An 18,935-nucleotide genomic window follows, 5' to 3' on the forward strand; every position below is an offset into this window, starting at 1 on the left:
ACTTTATAGATATGTGTTTATTTCTAATAGGAACAATAATCTATATATATAAAAGCCTAATATGCTAAGTGTCTGACCGTCCAATCACCTTTTATATATATAAAACACTAATATGCTATGACATGCACTGACCATCAGGGGGCAGACACTTAACATAGGAGCTGCCGTGATGTGCACTGGCACTGTGGACCTGGCACCCACAAAGCAATACTCAGTTTCCCCCAAGTGAGACACAGGCCTTGCCACCACCCCAGAGTGACAGCCCACCAAATTGCAGCCAAAAATGCTGAGACCCCATGGCACAAAATGCCACCCACAGCCCAGCCCAGCCCAGAAATGGTGGCTGTGGGTGCTGGGTAGTGGGTAATGATATCACAGAGCAATGCCCGGCTTCCTCTCCCTAGCGACGACTAGTTTCCTTGCAGTTTCTTCAGCCCAGGAACACGTCAGTTACTTTACAGCCAGGTGGAAACATTTCACACTTTAACCAAATGTCTTTGAAGTGTTTTCCCATGCCTCATCTCATTTGATCCTCACAGAAGTCCTGGAGCAGTTTGATAGGAAATTCAGTGGAATCCTATTTTCTTTTCATTAGCCAGAAAATGGAGATTTAGAAAGTTTAGAAACTTGACCTGACTGAAAAGAAGTAAGAAATGGTGGACCTTAAAAATGACTTCAGGTTTTCTCACTGCACAGAATATAGTCAAACACTGCTGCAGTTAAATATTTTACCCTTTGTTCTCCCTGCGTGATCTACAATAATAATCTGCTTCATGTTGATACTTACTGCTGTGTTGCTAACAATTACCTGAAAGAGAAGTTGGGGTGCTTCACTGGGCTGGAAAAAGTTTAGCTAAATCAGAAAGCAAGTCTAATTAAGCAAGTTTATTCCATATATATAAAAGGCTAAGTTGATTCCCACATGTGCAATACATATAAATTTCTCACTGGTGCCAATCACATGCGTGTGTTTCAATCTGTCATTGTCAATCATGAATTTGGTTGACACTTCTATTATAGAGAAAGGGTGAATAGCAATATTAAAATATTTCTCCTAATTAATTTCCTTTCAATGTGCACAAATTCATGCACCAGGCCACTAGTAGTAATATAATGGTAGTTGTTGTTTCGTAGTTAGTGCAGTAGTAGTAGCTGCCTTGTTACAGTTATAGTAATAGTAGTAAGTAGTAGTGGTGGTTGTTATCATAGTCCTAGTAGTAGTAGTAGTAGTAGTAGTAGTAGTAGTAGTAGTAGTTAAGAACTGGGTTGAATCCGAACTCTACCATTTAGTAGTTAATAAGATTGGACAAGTTATTTAAATTCCCTACATCCTTAGAATGGGGTTAATAAAAACATCTACCTCCTAAGAGTGTTACATGAAATACATACAAAGACAGGTGCTGGCACAAAACTAGCACTGCATAAGCCTAAGCTATTTTAACATATTATCTTTATTATTGTTGTTATTAGCCTTATCACATATTTCTACATCCTGTGAGAGAAAACTGGAGGGAAAGGAAAGCAAGTCAAAGTATATTGGGGGTTGATGAGCAGTGACTAACAAAATAATCTATCTTTAATACAAATCAAACCCACCATCATCGATTTCATTAGAGAAGAAATGCTTTCCATGTAAGGTTGTCATCATAATTTCCTTTTCAGTACTTTTTAATCTGCCTTTATGCACTAATACAAGTCAAACTAATCCATGTTGTGTTTTTTAAAGACACAATTATATCAAACCCCAAACAGGGAATGGGGTACTTGGTGTGTTCAAGAAGGTGGACCTAGCATGACTTTTTTGCTTATAATTACTTATTACTTATTTTACCTCTCTGGAGTAGATTACCAGAGAGGTAATTACTCTCTGGTTTCTACAACCCATTCTTTCAGAGAAAAGCAAGTCATCCTTAGCCATTTAATTCTCACTGCAGAACCCAAAGTGCCAATGCAAGCCTTAGAACTGCTGTCCCTCATGCTTTCCTATATCCTTACTGTGTAAGAGCCTTTTCCTCTTTAAAGACTAGTTAGAACCCCATGATTTAAAGACCCGAGCAGCTGGACACTTAATCTGCTTAGCCAGGAGCACAATAGCTTGTTTACAGACCTGGTAGAAAATAATATAAACATTTTGCCCTAAAGACAAACTTAGCATTTAGTTCAACTGCATGCAAATAACTTAATCCTTTCTTTTATTTTTCTTAGCTGCTCAAAAGGCAGGCACATTCTCTTTAAAGATTAGCCAGAATGTGATGACTTAATTCATATATACTTACATGCCTGGCTTAACATTCTTGTGAATGTACTTTTAAACATCCTTCCTAAAAGCACTGCTGTCACTTTTACAGAATAAAGTGCCTGCAAGTCCATTCATTATAGCAGAGGTCCAGAGTACTAAAAAATGTGCAGGTAAGTGCCTTGGTTTCCCAGTTCACACCCCACTCAGGGAGGCAGCAACAGAGGTCATTATAGGCTCTAACTTTGATGGGCATCGTGAATCACAGCCCAGTGGCTTATCGATATTTTCTTGATGGATGGTGATAAAACTTAGGAGAAAGTCTGGGAGTAGAAGAGGTTCAGCATTCTGCTACACTATGGTCACTGTTTTATAAGTTTTGTGTGTGGTGGGGAGGGTTGGTTACTTCTGGTGCTCTTTCTATTCATCCAGGCCTGCCCTAAAAACTGTGAATTCAGTATAGTTTGTCTTCTATTCTTTCTCTTTCCTTGGTTTTCTTAACTCTAATTTATTGAGCATTTACTAGGTCTAAGCACTTTGCAGATATTAACAATAATCCTATCTAATAAAGAGGGAATATGCAAGTTGACCATCGTGCCATCACAAAGATGGTGGCACCCAGAGCCACAAGATGGCGGCACCCAGTCCCCTCAGCCTCGCCCAAGTCCCACAGTCCTTTCAGCCCAGCTGGGGTGGGGGGGCAGCAGGCTCACGGTGTGGCTGGACTCGCCCTCAGCCCCCCAGCCGCCCAGGGCCACCTGAGGCTCAGGTAACCAGGCTGGCCAAGACTTGTGCTGCCAGTAGAGTGTGATGGGGGCATCGCCTTTCCCTGATCACCGGGTCACCTCCCACCCCTGAGGGCTCCCAGACTGTGAGAGGGGGCAGGCCAGGCTGAGGGACCCCCCACCTCCAGTGCATGAATTTTCATGCACCGGGCCTCTAGTATCTAATATTTATTGAGTGTTTCTATGTTTCGGGCACTATTCTAAATGTATTGAGTACATCAACTCATTTCATGCTCATAGCAGCCCAGTACAGTAGGGATTTACAGATGGAACAGGGGTCCAGAGGGGTTAAGTAACTTGTACAAAATCACACAGCCAAGAGGTGCAATCTGCACAATTTGGGGGAATGCTATCTGAGAGTGTCTATAGGAATTCCTTGAACATTAGTGGTGGACAGGAGGAACAAGCAAAACAACTAGGTCATTACTATCTTTCTAAAATTTGCAAAGTCTTGCACTGAGAGAGAGATTATGCTTTAAAAGCATCATCTAAGAATTAATGGTAGACTAAGAGCACCTTTACTGGGGGTAGAGGGTGGGAGGGGGGGTAAAGTGCTATTTTGGGAATAAGTGGGCCTATCAGTGGCCCTGCCCCTGAAATCTTACCTCATAGATGATCACAAATATGCACCTTCAATATTTTAGTGTTCAGAAGAGCTGATTTTGGATTCATAGGACCTGAATTGTCTGTCCAACTATGTAACCTTGGGCAAGTCACACTTTCTAAGTCACCATTTTCTCACCAGAGAATTGGACCCATACTACCACTGTCATACCTACCTCAAAGAATTGCTGTCAAGCTCAGGGACAGATTCTACAAGAAAATGTATTATAAGCTGAAAAGCTTATGCAAATGTCCTATTATTGTGTTACATGGAAATGTGCTTATTTTGTGGAAACTTTTTTCTATACAAATACAGAATTTATTGCTATCACTTCCTAAGAAAAAGGAGCTTTCGTTATTTTTGCATGTTGCTTTTGTTATACTCTAAGATAACTTAGCTTGATGATAGTGTCAGATATTTACTCAGTTCTTGATCAGAAACATCCAGCAATTTTTATCTCTGTTATTCCAAAGAAATCTTTAGTCTGACTCTCTAAACTATGCCTTGAATACCCCTGTATCATCAAAATGACTGGAAAAGTGCCCACCTGTCACAGAAAAGTAATAAGCCTCCAGTAATTCAGGTGACCTGCAGAGAAAGAAGAAAAATTGTTCCTCTAAACTTCATATGGTTCAAAAGTATGTAATCAATGCAAATCACAGACATTAAGAAATAAAACTTGATTCAAATTTTGAGATATTACAGATGGTCTTATAAAGTAATAGGCCACCCAAAATGATTTTTACAGAAGGCAAAGCTAATCTGAAGTTACTTACCCACAGGAACATTGAAACAAGACTAACTCCAGAGGTCCAACAATGGTTTTCCTCAGATCAACATTACTACACATCTATAGACTTAGAGCACCAAGGTTAAAAGTAAAAAGCTTTGGGGTTTGTTTGCTTTTCAAAATGGCAGCCAAATAGGCGGATATGTCCTGCACCTTCTCACGGAGCAGATAGAAGGAACAACTAAATTGAATAATATCCACCCAGAATTGGCGAATTAAACAAAGCTGGTGAGACAAACCACAGCCAGAAAGGACAGAGAATGCCTGGAGAACGGTAGGGTCAGGGATCTGGGCTGGAGAGAGAGATGCGCAACCATTGGGACAAGAGGGTCAGAAGGAACCTGCACTGCACCAAGCCCGCGTCCCTTGGGAACACGTGTAACACTTGGCTGTAGGAGGGGGTCCACAGGGCTGCTTAGAATCTAGATCTAAGTCCACAGCTGTGAGTGGCTGCACCCAGAAAGGTGGCCTGAAGAACTGGCTGAGCCACGTGGTACTGGGCAGGGTGGAGGGGGTGGAGGGAGAGAAACGTGCAGTGGCTTGGCTGTTTTTCCTTTATATTTTCCTTGCTTTTATTTGCTAAACCCAGTTCATAGGACCTTTCAATTACAAACACTCACAGAAGCTGTGATGCTGGTGGAGGTGCAGTTTTGTGGAGGCTGGAGAGAGGCTGGGGAGAGGCTATGGAGAGGAGCAGGACAGGGAGAGGTCACCAGGAATCCTGCACTGGGACATTCCAGACCATCCAACCCTAAGCAGCCATTTTTCTCCTAAAGAGTCAGCCCCCCTCAGCACCCGCAGGACAACTAGTGCAGCCATACCCAGCCTCAAGGTTTGCAGAGGAAACAAAGAATCTGAATAGCCCCAAGGAGCCCTTAAGACTGGTTTGAGAGGCTGTTTGGTCCCGGAAACCAATACAGCAACACCCCCACCTAAAGCCCGTGTCAGAAATAGATGCGTGTATAAATAAGACTGAAAGCAGGCAGACAAACAAAGTGGGCAGATTGGTCCCACCTGCCTGCAAACAAGGCTGTGAGACAGACACAGAGGAGAAGTGGATCGCTGGGAACTTCAACACGGTGCTGACTACCTAACAGGAAACTGAGCAGTGGCAGACAGAACAGTAGAGAGGGGATTTAAACCAGACCCCATGGGACATTAAAACTCGGCTGAAGCAAACAATACTTCACTTTTTTATTTTTTATCCTTTACCTCCCCCAAAAATATTTTTCCCTTTATTTTTTTAACCTTTTATTTTTTTGTATTATTTTTCATTCTATTTTTATTTGTATCAGTATTTTATTTTATCTTATTTTTTAATTTTTTTCTACCCTTTTCTCCCTCACTTCTCCCTTTTTCATCCTGTTTCTCTTCTCCTATCCCTGCTTTAGTTTTTCTCTCCCTTTTCTTTTATCCCTTGTTAAATATTGATCTTCTTTATCTACTTTATTGATGCGTTATTATTATTATTATAGTATCTGTTGGCTTACTCATATATCTAATTTCCTCTCTGCTGCTCCAAGTCCATGCACCCTTCTCTTTTCTTGCTTCGCTAGCCAATTTTTTATGCTGTTGTTTTTCCTCTCCTCTCTTGATCTCTTCTTCTCCTAATTGCTTAATTAGTTTCACTCACTAAGCTCAAGCCTATCTGCTCTCTCCTCTATTCTCCTTTTCCAAAAATAGAAAGATAAATTTTTTTAAAAAATTTTATTTTTTTTATCTTTTTATTATTTTATTTATTTATTTTTTTATTTTACTTTTCTTCTTATCCAATCATTCTCTTTCTACCTCCTCTATACTGAACTGTGGACATTGCCCTATTCATTCAATTCCTTTACCTTACTTTCTGGATTTAAGCTCTGCCTCTACAGATTCTGTCACCCCCTTTTTTCTGGGTGTTTGTTATTTGCATTTTTTGGGTTATTTGTTTGTTTTGTGGAGTTTTCTCTCCATATATGTATACTTTTTTCCTTCTTTTTTCTTCTTTTTCTCCTCTCTTACCTTTTTCCCTTTTCTCTATATCATTTTTTGCTCTCTGTTCTCTCTTCTAATTATTTTCCTCTAGTGGTCACTTATATTGGGTTTATTGGTGTCACATTTGTGTTTTGTTCCCTTTGTGTCATGTCTTGTCGAGTTACATTTTGTGCTGTTCGGTCAATGTGGTAGAGAGTGAGCCACATAACCAGACACCCTGAGAGGACACTCATCCACGAACAGGACAATAACACTCAAGACCCAATTACACCAAGAGAACTCAAATATACCAAGTAGGGGGCATCCCTAGAATACCCATCTCAGAAGACCTGAGAGACTGCACTGTTGGGTCCCACAAAACATCTACTATATAAGACAAACAAAAAAATCTGGGTGACATAGAAGTTCAACCTAATACATAGAAACAACCACACAGAAACAGCAAAAATGAGGAGACAAAGAAATAACCCCCATATGAAAGAAAAGGAGGAATCACTGGAAAAGGAAGTAAACAAAATAGAGGTAAGCAATTTGTCAGAGAAAAAATTCAGAGCAATGGTTGTAAGGAGGCTGAAAAGGATGGAAGACAAATTCAAAAACATGTGTACTAGTCAAGAGAAATGAAGAAGAACCAAGAGGAAATGAAGAATGACATAGCTGTAATATAGAACACAATAGAAAGTATCAACAGTAGACTAGAAGAAGGTGAGGACAACAGTGAGCTAGAATACAAGGTAGAAAAAACACCCAAACAGAGCAACAACTGTAAAAAAAAAAAATAACTTAAATAACAGGAGGAGAGTTTAAGGGAACTTTAGGACAACACAAAATGAAGCAACATCCACATAAATGGGTGCCAGAATGAGAAGAAACTGAGTAAGGAATAGAAAACCTGTTTGAAGAAATAATGACAAAAAACTTTCCTGATATTGGGAAGAAAAAACTCACACAAGTCCAAGAAGCACACAGAAGAAGATGAACCCAAAAAGACTGGCACCAAGACACATCATAATTAAATTGGCGAACACCAATGACAAAGGGATCTCCCATTAGACTATCAACTGATTTATCAACAGAAACACATCAGGCCAGAAAGGAATTAAATGAAATATACAAAGCTATGCAAAGCAAGGGACTGGATCCAAGAATACTATACCCAGCAAGGCTATCATTCAAAATTGAAGGTGAAATCAGGAGCTTCACAGATAAAAAGGGGCTAAGGGAGTTTATTACCACCAAGCCAGCAATGCAAGAAATGCTAAATGGAAGATGAGAGCCCATAGACACTTTGTGAAAGCCATCAGTCAAGCTAGTCACTTTGCTTAGGAAGAGGCTATAGATTAAATGTTACTGCTGTCTTTGGCAATCACAGGGAGAAAACAAGCAAGAGAGCTGATATAAAAATCTCTTCTTATAATTGGTCTCAAAAGAAGGTATCTTTATTGTTTTATATGAAATATCATGATTCACACCACTAGCACAGATACTTGAGTATATATTGCAATAGTGAGTCTAAAGCAAAATTATAATCCTTGTTAAATATTCTTCCCGTTGAGTCTCATCCAACAGAATCAAGGGCATCTGAGTATTCCAAAACAAGAGGATGAACACTTGTAACAGTTATTAATACTGCTTGTCATTTCTTTCCCATTTCAGGAAGCACTGCACATGGTACATTCATACTTCCTGATCGGTTGACTGTGATTCTCTCTGGACCTTAAGTTTTAGTGGAAGTTATATGTGTCATTTCCAGGCTGAACATTTAATTGCCAGTGTGATTAGAAATGTTTGAGCATCCTTTTCTCTCCACACAGTAAGCAACCGTATCTGAGATGGCGAATGATCTGTCACCGTGGTCACTGCATGACTCCATGACACCGATGAGCAGAGGCTCTCTGCCAGCCCATAGAGATGCTCACCAGACTCTCCCTGGAGCTCTAAATTTTTATCTCCCTTACCAGACTGTAAGCTCTGTGAGGATAAGAGCCATAACGAATTCACTTTTATATTCTTCATAAAGTATAGCCCCCATATAGACAGCAGAAGCTCGATACTATTTGCTAAATGAGTAAACGTATTTACAACTGATTTGCCTTACAAAGTAATTAAATATATATTTTATGTTCTACAAAATACATTATTAAACTATTATCCCCATGTAAGATAATCACTCTGTGCAAACCGGGTATTTTCATCTTGGGCAGAAAGTATGTGAATTTTTCAATTATAAGAGGGACAAAGCTAAAAATACACACCTTTATTGTGTAAATGAGATTTCACATGTTAGGGAAGATGCACTGATTCCCAAGGATGCAAATTGCTTTCCAGTATTAGTGAAAGGCCTAACCTCAAACCAGCTACTGGTCTTAATGGTAATGTACACTCATTCTGACACAGAGTAAGCTAGCTGGCCAAAAGAATAATAATATCAAATGATGACCTGGATGAAAACAATTATTTCCATCTAATGGTTCATTTTCCTCTAGTGGCTATTTTTGTTTGAACCAATGTTGTCTCTTTATGTTGTTAAATGAAACTTCTAAACTTGAATGCTGCTTTCAAATAAACACAACATCTTTATTCCCTAGTCCCCTTGTGTTTATTGTTTCATAATGTTAATAGATGCAGCAACTCCTCAGGGTTAAATCTCTTCTAAATAATTGGATCTGTAAAATGTGCTCCTTGTATTCTTAGTTGAGCATTACACTACAATATCTTCAGTTAAGGTACCCTTTCCAAGTAATTTGTTGATGTATTTGATTAGCTATCTCCCCTCCTCCATCAGAATTTCTATAACAAACACAGATGCAGGAGTTATTTTATTTCCCCAAACATGAGTAATAATTTCAGTATAATTCCAGTATAATTCAATATTTATAAAAAAAATCTTGCAAAAAATGTATATAAGAAAAGCCAGGCAGAATCATTTTTCAAATATGTATGATTCCTCAAAGTTCTCTTAAATATTGCCTAAAATGATAGTTAAAACTGACTGTACCATTACTATGCCCAAATTCTCCTTTTTGTACATCTATTCATGAGCAAACAAATGCTACTTCATAATCCACCCTTCTTCCTCAGAGGAAGCAAAAACTACTTCCCTTTTTAATAACAGAATTTTTATTTTAATGGGTACATAAAATAAGAGTGTTAAGAAACTTTTCTTCTCCTTACATTTTGAAACTTTAATTAAAATGTCTCAGCTGATCTACCTGCTAATGATTATTTGAACAATGATGCAGAGAATCCTTTTTCTCAAAGGAATGAACACCTTCTAAGCCAAGAACAGCTTTGGGTCCAGATGTTACTGTTGTTCGTTCTCACCATTAATCACCAAACATTGCAGTAGGACCCACCATGGTTATTATTCAAACAGAGACTCAATTAAATTCTGAGGCAGTCCATTTAATCTTCATCAGCTCAAACAATGGCAACTTCATTTTTCTCAAACAAATGTTGGGTCAGAGAAGAGAAACTTCAGATATATTCATTTCATTGAATATTATTATAAAGTAAATGGATTTACAGTTTGACTTTAGACAAAGGAGAGCCATAGCACTTAGCTGGAAGGCAATGCTACAGGGAAAATAGAACATCCTGCACCAGTAGGCACAAGTTGCAGTAATTTTGTGATTTAAAAAAAAAGAAAAAGATAATTTGCTCCCTTAAAAGCTGTAATAACTTAAGAAAGAAAGTATCTGCATTGTGAAGATGGATGTGAAGCAGGGAAAGGAGGCAGGGAACTAGAATGGGAGGAGGGAAAGAGGACACATCTAACTCTCATATTATTCACTTCATCTAGACGACAGAGGAAATAGCTCCTCAGAAGGATCCTGTTAGAAAGCAGGCTGGGCATGATGAAAGAGGCATTTATAATTCAGGGCAGCATCAAGTTGCTGAGACTTTTCCTACTGTGGTCATGACTGACATTTTTTCTTAAGTAAGGTAAATGCAGAGGGAGTGTTACCTAGATGTCTTCAGCCATTAGTTTGGATCATAACTGCTTGCTCCAAGGGTCTCCACTGGGATAATAAAACTTTATTTAGGAACCCTTTGTTCATCATCTCTGTATTAGTCAGGATTCTCCAGAGAAACTGAATTAATAACAGACAGACAGACAAAAAGATATTATAAGAAAGCTCCACCTCACAGATGACATGGGAGCAGGGCCTTCAAGTCACATCTCTCTGGCCTGACTACCACCCCACTACTACCTGATCCATCTACATCAGCAACCCTGGTAAAAATATCCAAGCAGAATATGGAGGTAAAGGAGGAGGAGGAGGAGGAGGAGGAAGAGGAGGAGGAGGAAGAGGAAGAGGAGGAAAAGGAGGAGGGGGAGGAGGAAGAGGAGGAGGAGGGGGAGGAGGGGGAGGGGGAGGAGGGGGAGGAGGAGGAGGAGGAGGAGGAGGAGGAGGAGGAGGAAGAGAAGCACACTGCATCCCCTTGAAAAACCCTTCAATGGCTTCCCATTGCTCTTAGGAAAAAAGTACTTGAATAGGATGATGGGCCCCATTTCCCATCCAGCCCATCTCACACAACCACGCTCTCCTTTGCTCTACCTGGTCAGGATACCTAGGCCATCCTTCACCCCATGTCCTTGCCATGGCCCTTCCTGACATAGGGCCATTGCGCATGCCACTCCCTCTGCTAGATAACTCATCCTAGAAGAGTTTATTACAATCATGTTCTTTCTTTTCTTTCTTTTTAAGATAAGAAACCTGATTTTACTTCTTTATCTATTAGATCCTCCAAGGAATCTCTACCATCTCTTTCTCAGGAGAGACCTCTGACCTCTCTAAGTAGGTCAGATCCCTTTACTATAAGCCCTCATAACAATGTATGCCTCTGCTTCACAGCACCTGTCACAGCAGCAACTGTCCATTTGTGGTAAGCCTATAAGATCCAAGAGGCCAAGAATAGCTTCTACTTTTGCTCACCATTGTATCTCCATTGCCTGACAGAGTTTCTGAACATAGCAAACAGTAAAAATACTATCTGGATCAACGAATGACAGTATAGCAATCCTAGAAGAAGAAACACAAAACACATGAGCAAGAGCACTAACGGGGGGAAAAAAAAAAGGAAAGGGCATTGCATATATAAGGAATGGTGAGTAACCCAAGACAGTAGGTTAGAACTGAGATGATGCAAAGATAGGACTAAAAATAGTGGTCAGTGACAAATTAAAAAGGGCTGAAATTCTAAGTAGCATAAGCTTTCAATTTTACAGGCAATGGGTAGCCATTGAAGGATTTTTGAGCAAAAGAAACAGAATTAGAGATGGATGATCAGACAATGATTTCAGACATGACTACACATTGGACTCATTCAGAGACTTAAAAAAAATGCCAATACCAGGGTCCAACCCCAAGAGATTCTGATTTTATTGGTATGGGGTATGGCCTGGACTTCAGTGTTAAAAGCTCCCAGATGATTCAGATATGCAGCAAAGTTTGAGAACCACCACATTAGAAAAATCATTCTGGAATCTGTTTCTGTTCAATTGGAGAGGGCCACATGGTGGCACACAAACTGGTTAGGAGGCTTTCTTAATGCAAGCAGCCCATGATAAGAATATGATCTCAATAATGGAAGGGTGATTCTTCTTAAGAAATGTTTTGATGATCAAATGTCAGACCAAGATGGGAAACTGGACATGGGAAACAGAAAAAAATAATTGGAAAATGATTCCAGGGTTCCCAGTTCGGAGAGCAGCATAGATGGTTCTGGGACAAATTAACCATCTATACAGAAAAAGGGAGCACAAGAGAAGAAATGGAAGTTGGAAACAGAGAAAAAGAGGAGAAGATGCTGGGCCCATCCCCCAGTCAATTGGCCTTCGCCTTCCTCCCCTAGCCCCAGAGCCATCATCACTAAATTAAGCCAAGGTTAGTGCCTAGCAACTCTGCCTGTGGCCAGTGAAAGTCAACAGATTTGGGCTGCCAAAGGACAACAGGATTTATTCTCCCTCTGATGGCCCTCTCCTGGGGCCTCCCTGTCTGAAGAGCCCAGATATAGAATTTGTTCCCCAGCGGAGTTCAGCACTTCAGCTGTCACTGGCCCCTGCCAAGAAAGAGAGGGGCACAGTTCAGGAGTGAAGATCCAATCACCACGAGCCCATAGATCACAATCGCCACCTTGACTCCTTGGATTGCGTCCCCAAGCAGATGGGAAGCCAGCGCGGAACCCAGCGCACAGATGCCATGTACTCACGCAGAGCATGAGTTAGCTGTGTGCTTCTTCTTTTTAATTTCTTATCTGATAACAAGCGCCCAGTCCTGAGATCAATATTGCCAGCACACTGCTGTGCATCCCACCGGGCATACTTTGTTGTCTCTATTACTCTTTTTAGGGAAATAATTGCCTATGCACACACCTCTGTAAAAATTATTTATAGCTTATTCTTTCTCTCCCCAAATGAAACAATTAAAGGGCATAATTAAAAAAAAAAAAAAGATTTGTCTCTGACCTTCACAGTAAAAGCTTGCTGGGAAAAGTTGCAGTTTTGTAAAAGTAAGGTTTGATGCCCTAGGATCTGTAGACAGAGGCTGTGAAAGTGGAGAAGATGTGGCAGAGGGTAGGGTGTAAGTCAGTAATTCCTGTCTATAGCATGACTTGAGGACAAAATGCACGACCACATGTCCAAACAACCTTCAGAATGGCCCACTTTAGCAAAAATGCCACCCGATTCGCCTCTTGGCTGCCTGGAGAGGCAGAAACAAGAGGAGTGCCAAGGCACTTGACAAGCCTCTCAGAGCCCTAAACCAGAAAAAATTTTCCTGACACATTTTCCCAGGGGGATGGGGATTTACTATTCTAATGCTGGCCTCAGGTAACTCACATCCACGAATCATTTTGGGTGCGTCTGAGGAGTGTATGTAGGAGACTCCTTGCAGTAATCTTGCCTGCTTCTCTCCTTTCCTTTCTTTAAAAGTTTAGAAATGTCCCCCTGGAACCACAGAGTGGAGTCTACCCTCCTGTTGCCAGACTTGTCCCTGAAACATTCTTCCTCAAGCAAATGGGAGAACTGGGTGATTCTTTCACAAAGCAGTGGGCTCTGGCTCCGCCAATTACAAACTTGGTGGCCTTTGGCAAGTACTTAACCTCTGTATACTTTGATCCCACCATCTATAAAGTGGGTCCCAGTACAGGACTGTTGTGAAGATTAAATACATAAAACAGGCATGTGTTTTGCCTGGCCCAGCAATTGTCCCCACTATGTCAGCTGCTCTCAAGATTTTTATGAAAAGCAGTATAGCTTAGTGACTAAGAAGAGGAACTCCACAGCCAGCCTGCTTGGGTTCAAATTCTGACTCCACCACTTCTTAGCTGTGTGATTAGGATATTTATTACACATATAAATATTCCCTGTGCCTCTATGTTATTTAACCTACAGAAGAGGAATAGTAATAGTATCTATCATAAACAGTTATTGTGAGAATTAAAATATATATACATATAAAAATATGTGTATCCCCCAAAATTCACTTTCTGTGTGGAAAGAACAGAAAGTCTTAAGTGAGGTTCAGACTCACTGATGTGGCACCGGGTAGAGTTCAGCTAGGAGGACACCATCACTGCCTGTGGCTGCGAGCCCCAAGGCCATTTGCCCAAAGGCTTTTACTTTCTCCACTTTGGGAGCCAGACTCTAGAAACCTCCAGCTGTCATACATTTGGAAGAGAACTCAGAATAGCAAAACTGATGTGATTGAAGGACTGAAGATAAATACCCCAGGTTCACGACAAAAAAAAAAGGCAGGGAAAACATCTATGAATATTTGAAAGATCATACATCAAAGGAGAAAGAAATGAGAAATTGCTTGCTGTTATCCGAGGAAAATTGTAAGCTGATAAAACGGAGCATCAAGAAGCTTAAGCTATTCAGAAGCACAGAGAATGTGTGGCGCACTCAGCCCCAAACAGGCTTTGCTCAGCCCCTTCTGGGAGGGGTGGGGACCTGCCAAACTGATCAGCCAGCTCAAGGAAGCAAACGTTCCTTTTCATTTCCAGTTGGGGGTGTATTCAGTTTGCTCCATCACTATGCAGATTCTTTTCTTGAAAAGTTTGTAACGACAATGACACTGACATTGGAAATGGATGCTCCCTATACTGTGGAGTGAACAAGACCCTTCTTAAGAGTTAATTTAAGCAGGCTTACAATCATCTAGTAAGTATGTGGGCTGTAGACCACACTCCAGGCACGTGCAGTAGCATCGGTTTCCCGAAGGGCCACTTTGGAATGAGAAGTGGGGAAGGGAATGGTTATACTTGGGAGAGAAGAGAGGATATTTTGATGGGGAGAGGGAACTATACAGGAAGACATAGAAGATACATTGACCAGAGCTGGTTTTGTCCATTGGGGTCCCTTAGATAGGATGTGGGTTCACTGAGCACAAGCATATCTACTTCAGGGACCTGGAAGAGCATGGCTGAGATGAGAAGGAGGCCCTTGGCCCAGCTTCTGCTGGGATCCAGCCTTGTTCTGGCGCCCAGAGACATCCCCTCCCTGTGGTCACTGGACTCCATGATGTCAGTGCCAACAAAAGTGCCCCTCCCAAGGGTATGCAGGCTGCAGGTGCGGACAGGCGGGAACCAGCACTGGGGAGAAAGAAGTTGAAGGATAGAAGTTAACGCTAGTGACTTAGGTCAAGTGACTGCCTTTCTGTAAAGACTCCCAGAAATAAGTGAGAAGATGCATTTTGAATGAGGAAGGCCTAAACTCCTGTTATTTCTTGCGCGGGATAATAATGAGATAATAGGTATGGGAGGTGCACTTACACAGAATAAGTCATAAGCATGTTGCTGCATTGTCCATTCCAATTGCTTATTACTGCACAAAATTAGAGACACTGCCTCCTGGCTGAGGTTGCCCCTGGCTTGTCTGACTTGGTTTGCCTGAGTCTTCTTTTTGGGGCTCCAAGCTCTTCCAGGACCACACGCTCAGGATGCTTATTAGTATCAGGACATTTCTCTCAGTCTCTTCCTTTGTTGTTCAGTGTTCACATTTTTTGTACAGCAGTTTCATCAACTGCAGATTTCTAGGTCTAGAGAGACTCATTCCTGACTTGCTATGACAGGTATCTACTAATTGATTGGGTTCTCCTCCTGTGTGTACTCCTGCAGGACAGCAATTTTCAGTTGGTGTACCCCAGCAGGCACACCGGGGTGCCACAGAATTTTTAAATCACACAATACCTCACTCTTTAGTTAGGGGCACTAACTTCTTTTCCCTTAGATTGTCAAAAAAACAAAAAAAAAAAAAAAAAATGACAACAGCCGACACAACAATAACCGTTCAGTGTGAATGAGTCAAAATTATACCTTTTTTGTGTGTCAGATCAGCAAAAAATATATTTTTAGCATGCCACCAAATTTTAGTAATTCGTTTATGTGTGCCATGAGATGAAAAAGGTTGGAAATCACTGCTCTAGGGGATGGGGTCTCTTATCCAGAGAATCGATTTTCGTGTTTTACATGATACCTCTTTGTCTCCTGTTTAGCTTGCCTCCCTCTGTTCCGCAGGAATTTTATGTTCCATGATGCAAAATCCAGTATGGATTTTTGGTGAAAAGAAAAAAATTCCAAGGTGCCTATTACCTGGGGGGGCGGGAGAGGGGGGGGGAAGATCCCTGCTGTATAGAAGCAGTGGCGTCCAGAGTCACACCACCAAATGCCTCAGCACAGAGAAGCCTGGGAGGCAGTTCCTGCCCAGTATTTGTATCTGAGTCATCTTCTGAATTGCCAAGTCTTTTACATTACAAAATACAACTTTTAAAATTTTGTGTTTGAAACTACAGGAAAATAGTCTAAACGATAGAATAGCCACCATTTATTAAGCAGCTACTTTTTTCCCAGAAGCATTTCTGGTTTCACAATAACTCAAAATTAGCCCCATTTTACAGAAGAGATATCGAAAACTCAGAAGATCTCAAAAACTGGCAGCCTCTTCAAGATGAAACTGTAAGAGTGCTGGGAATCTAACCTGGAGTGTGAGAGCCCAGAGCGTGGTCTCATTCCCAATGTCACATTGCCCAGGAAGGAAATGATAGCATGCTACAATGTCCTAAAGTCTCAGGGACGGTTTTTTGCAGCTTTCCGAGCGCTGAGGAGCGGAGCGCGCTCTGCTGTGCCCCGAGCCCGCGGCCGAACCGAAAAAGCGAGCAGGAGACCGAGCCGAAGGGGCGATCAAGGGAGCCAGGCCAGCGGGGCGCCAACCTGGGCCGGCCCCAGCCCGCGCCCTCGCCGGGCAGCAGCGGAAACAAAAACTATGGAGAAACCAAGATGGCGGCATAGGTGAAACACCTAACCTGCAGCCGGGCACAACAATTTCAAAGGCACAACTAGAGGTCAGAACGGACATCGTCCAGAACCACAGGAGAGCTGGCGGACTGAAATGCCCACAGCTGGGGGGAAGGAGAAGGCCACGGGGACAATTGAGGGAGCCGTAAAAGCCTGAGGTATGGAGAAACTGGCGGAGACACGAGCACGCGCGCCTGAGGGGAGGATGGAGCCGGAGAGGAGGGGGCGGCTGACGGCCTGGCCGGCGTTCACTGGCAGGAAGGAGATAAAGGCTCCGGAGTGCGCTAAGCGCCGGCTCCAACTGCACTGAGCGCCAGTTCCGGGCGAAACCCTGGGAAGCCAGGCGCAGGCTGGGGGAATGAATCTGGGCTGTGGGGCGCAGGCACAGAGGAGCGGGGGAAGGCAGAGCTCCAGAGGCGCGCACGGGAAGGGGCGCAAAGGACGGACTGTTGCCTGCGCCACTGAACTGCCCTAGCAGGAAGGAGACATAAGCTCAGGACCGTGCTGAACCCCAGTTCCGACTGCACTGAACCCCAGTTCCGGGCGAAACCCTGGGAAGCCAGGCGCACGCTGGGGGAATGAATTTGGGCTGTGGTGGCGGAGGCACAGAGAAGCGGCGGCTCCAGACGCGCGCACTGGAAGGTGCGCAGAGGACGGATTTTTGCCTGCGCCACTGGGTGGCCCTGCTGGGAAGGAGACAGGGACGCCAGACTGCGCTGAGACCCAGTTCCAACTACACTGAAACCCAGTTCCAGGCGAGAATCTGGGAGTCCAGATTCATTAGGGGAGGGACTGGACTGTTTGGCAGTGGGCGAAACTCCAGGGCGCGTTTCTCTCAGAGGTGTTTGCAAGGAATACAGAGGGACACAGACGCAGGAGCCTCATAGGGCGGGGCTGACAGGAAGCCAAGGTTGTAGGCTCCACCCTGTAGCTCCGCCCCAGCCAAGCTGAGCAGAAGCTTTTTCCTGCTGAGTGCCTCAGGTAGTGGCTGACCCACACTGCATTGGAGACCCAGAAACGAGGGCATCTAGTGGTTGGTGGGAGATGACACCAGATTTCAATCACTTGCATAAGGGAGGCATTCTAGAGGCAGACTCAGTGAGCGCCAAGGCATTGCTGCATCAAGACCCGGCCCACAAACATGTCTCCTGCACAGCAACTCTTCCTATATGGACAAAGAGGGTCCTCACGGCCAATTGGCCTGGAGGACAATTCCTCCCAGGGACACCAACAACAATCAAGACTTAACTGTACAAAGGAGGACCAAGAGGGAGACATAGGGCGGCAGCCTGATCGTTGCCTACCACAACAATATTGAGACTACGACGGGAGAGCAGAGCAGACACCAGCCAGAAAGACCGGGGGGCTGGCTGAGCAGATGCTCTACAACTAGAATAAAAGAGAGGGGTACGCAGGATGATGCTGATGCCGGTGACCCAAAGTCCACACTTTAAGAACTATGGCTCAGGCGACACAATGGTGGCCTGGAACGTGCTCGGCGCAGTTCCCCCGGCGGTCTCCGGCTGAGGGGACGGCTCCACTCGCTGCCGAGCGCGGACAGATGAGCCCCTGGGAGACATGGGGTGGGAGACTCCGTGCTTGCTGACCTCCGAGTCCTTCAAGAATCTCAATGCCCCGAAGTGGCCAGGTGCGCACGCTCAGCGACCGGCCACCGTTGCAGACCCAAGGGCCGATACAGCAACACCGGACCAGCCCACCGCCGGGCACCGGGCACACCGGAGCCTTGCCGAGCCCGCCGCCCAACGAGTTCTGCGGCAGCCGCCCTGGAGCTCTGAGAAAATGACCGAAGGAATTGCTGAGAGGGAATTGACCAACAGGAATTGGGATCAAGAAGACGAAACCCCACTGAGACCCGAGTCCAGGCGAGCCTGCGAGCCTCTGGGCTCAGATGTGGTCACACGCCTCTGGGTCTAGGTGAGGCCTCACGCCCCTGGGTTTGGGTGAGGCCACGCGCCCCTGGGTCCAGGTGAAGCTGGATTCCGGGTTCGGGTGAGGCCATGTGCCCCTGGGTCCGGGCGAATATGAACCCTGGGTCCGGGTGAGGCCGTGGGCCCCTGGATCCGGGTGAGACCACGCGACCAGGGGTCTGAGAGAGGTAACGCGCCCCTCGGTCCGGGTGGCTTCGTGCACCTAGGTCCAGGTGAGGCCACGTGCCCCTGGGTCTGACAGAGGCCACGCACCCCTAAGTCCGGGCGAGACCATGTGTCCCTGGATCCGGGTGGG

Source organism: Eptesicus fuscus, chromosome 2, assembly GCF_027574615.1.
Source record: "Eptesicus fuscus isolate TK198812 chromosome 2, DD_ASM_mEF_20220401, whole genome shotgun sequence".
Classification (NCBI taxonomy): domain Eukaryota; kingdom Metazoa; phylum Chordata; class Mammalia; order Chiroptera; family Vespertilionidae; genus Eptesicus; species Eptesicus fuscus.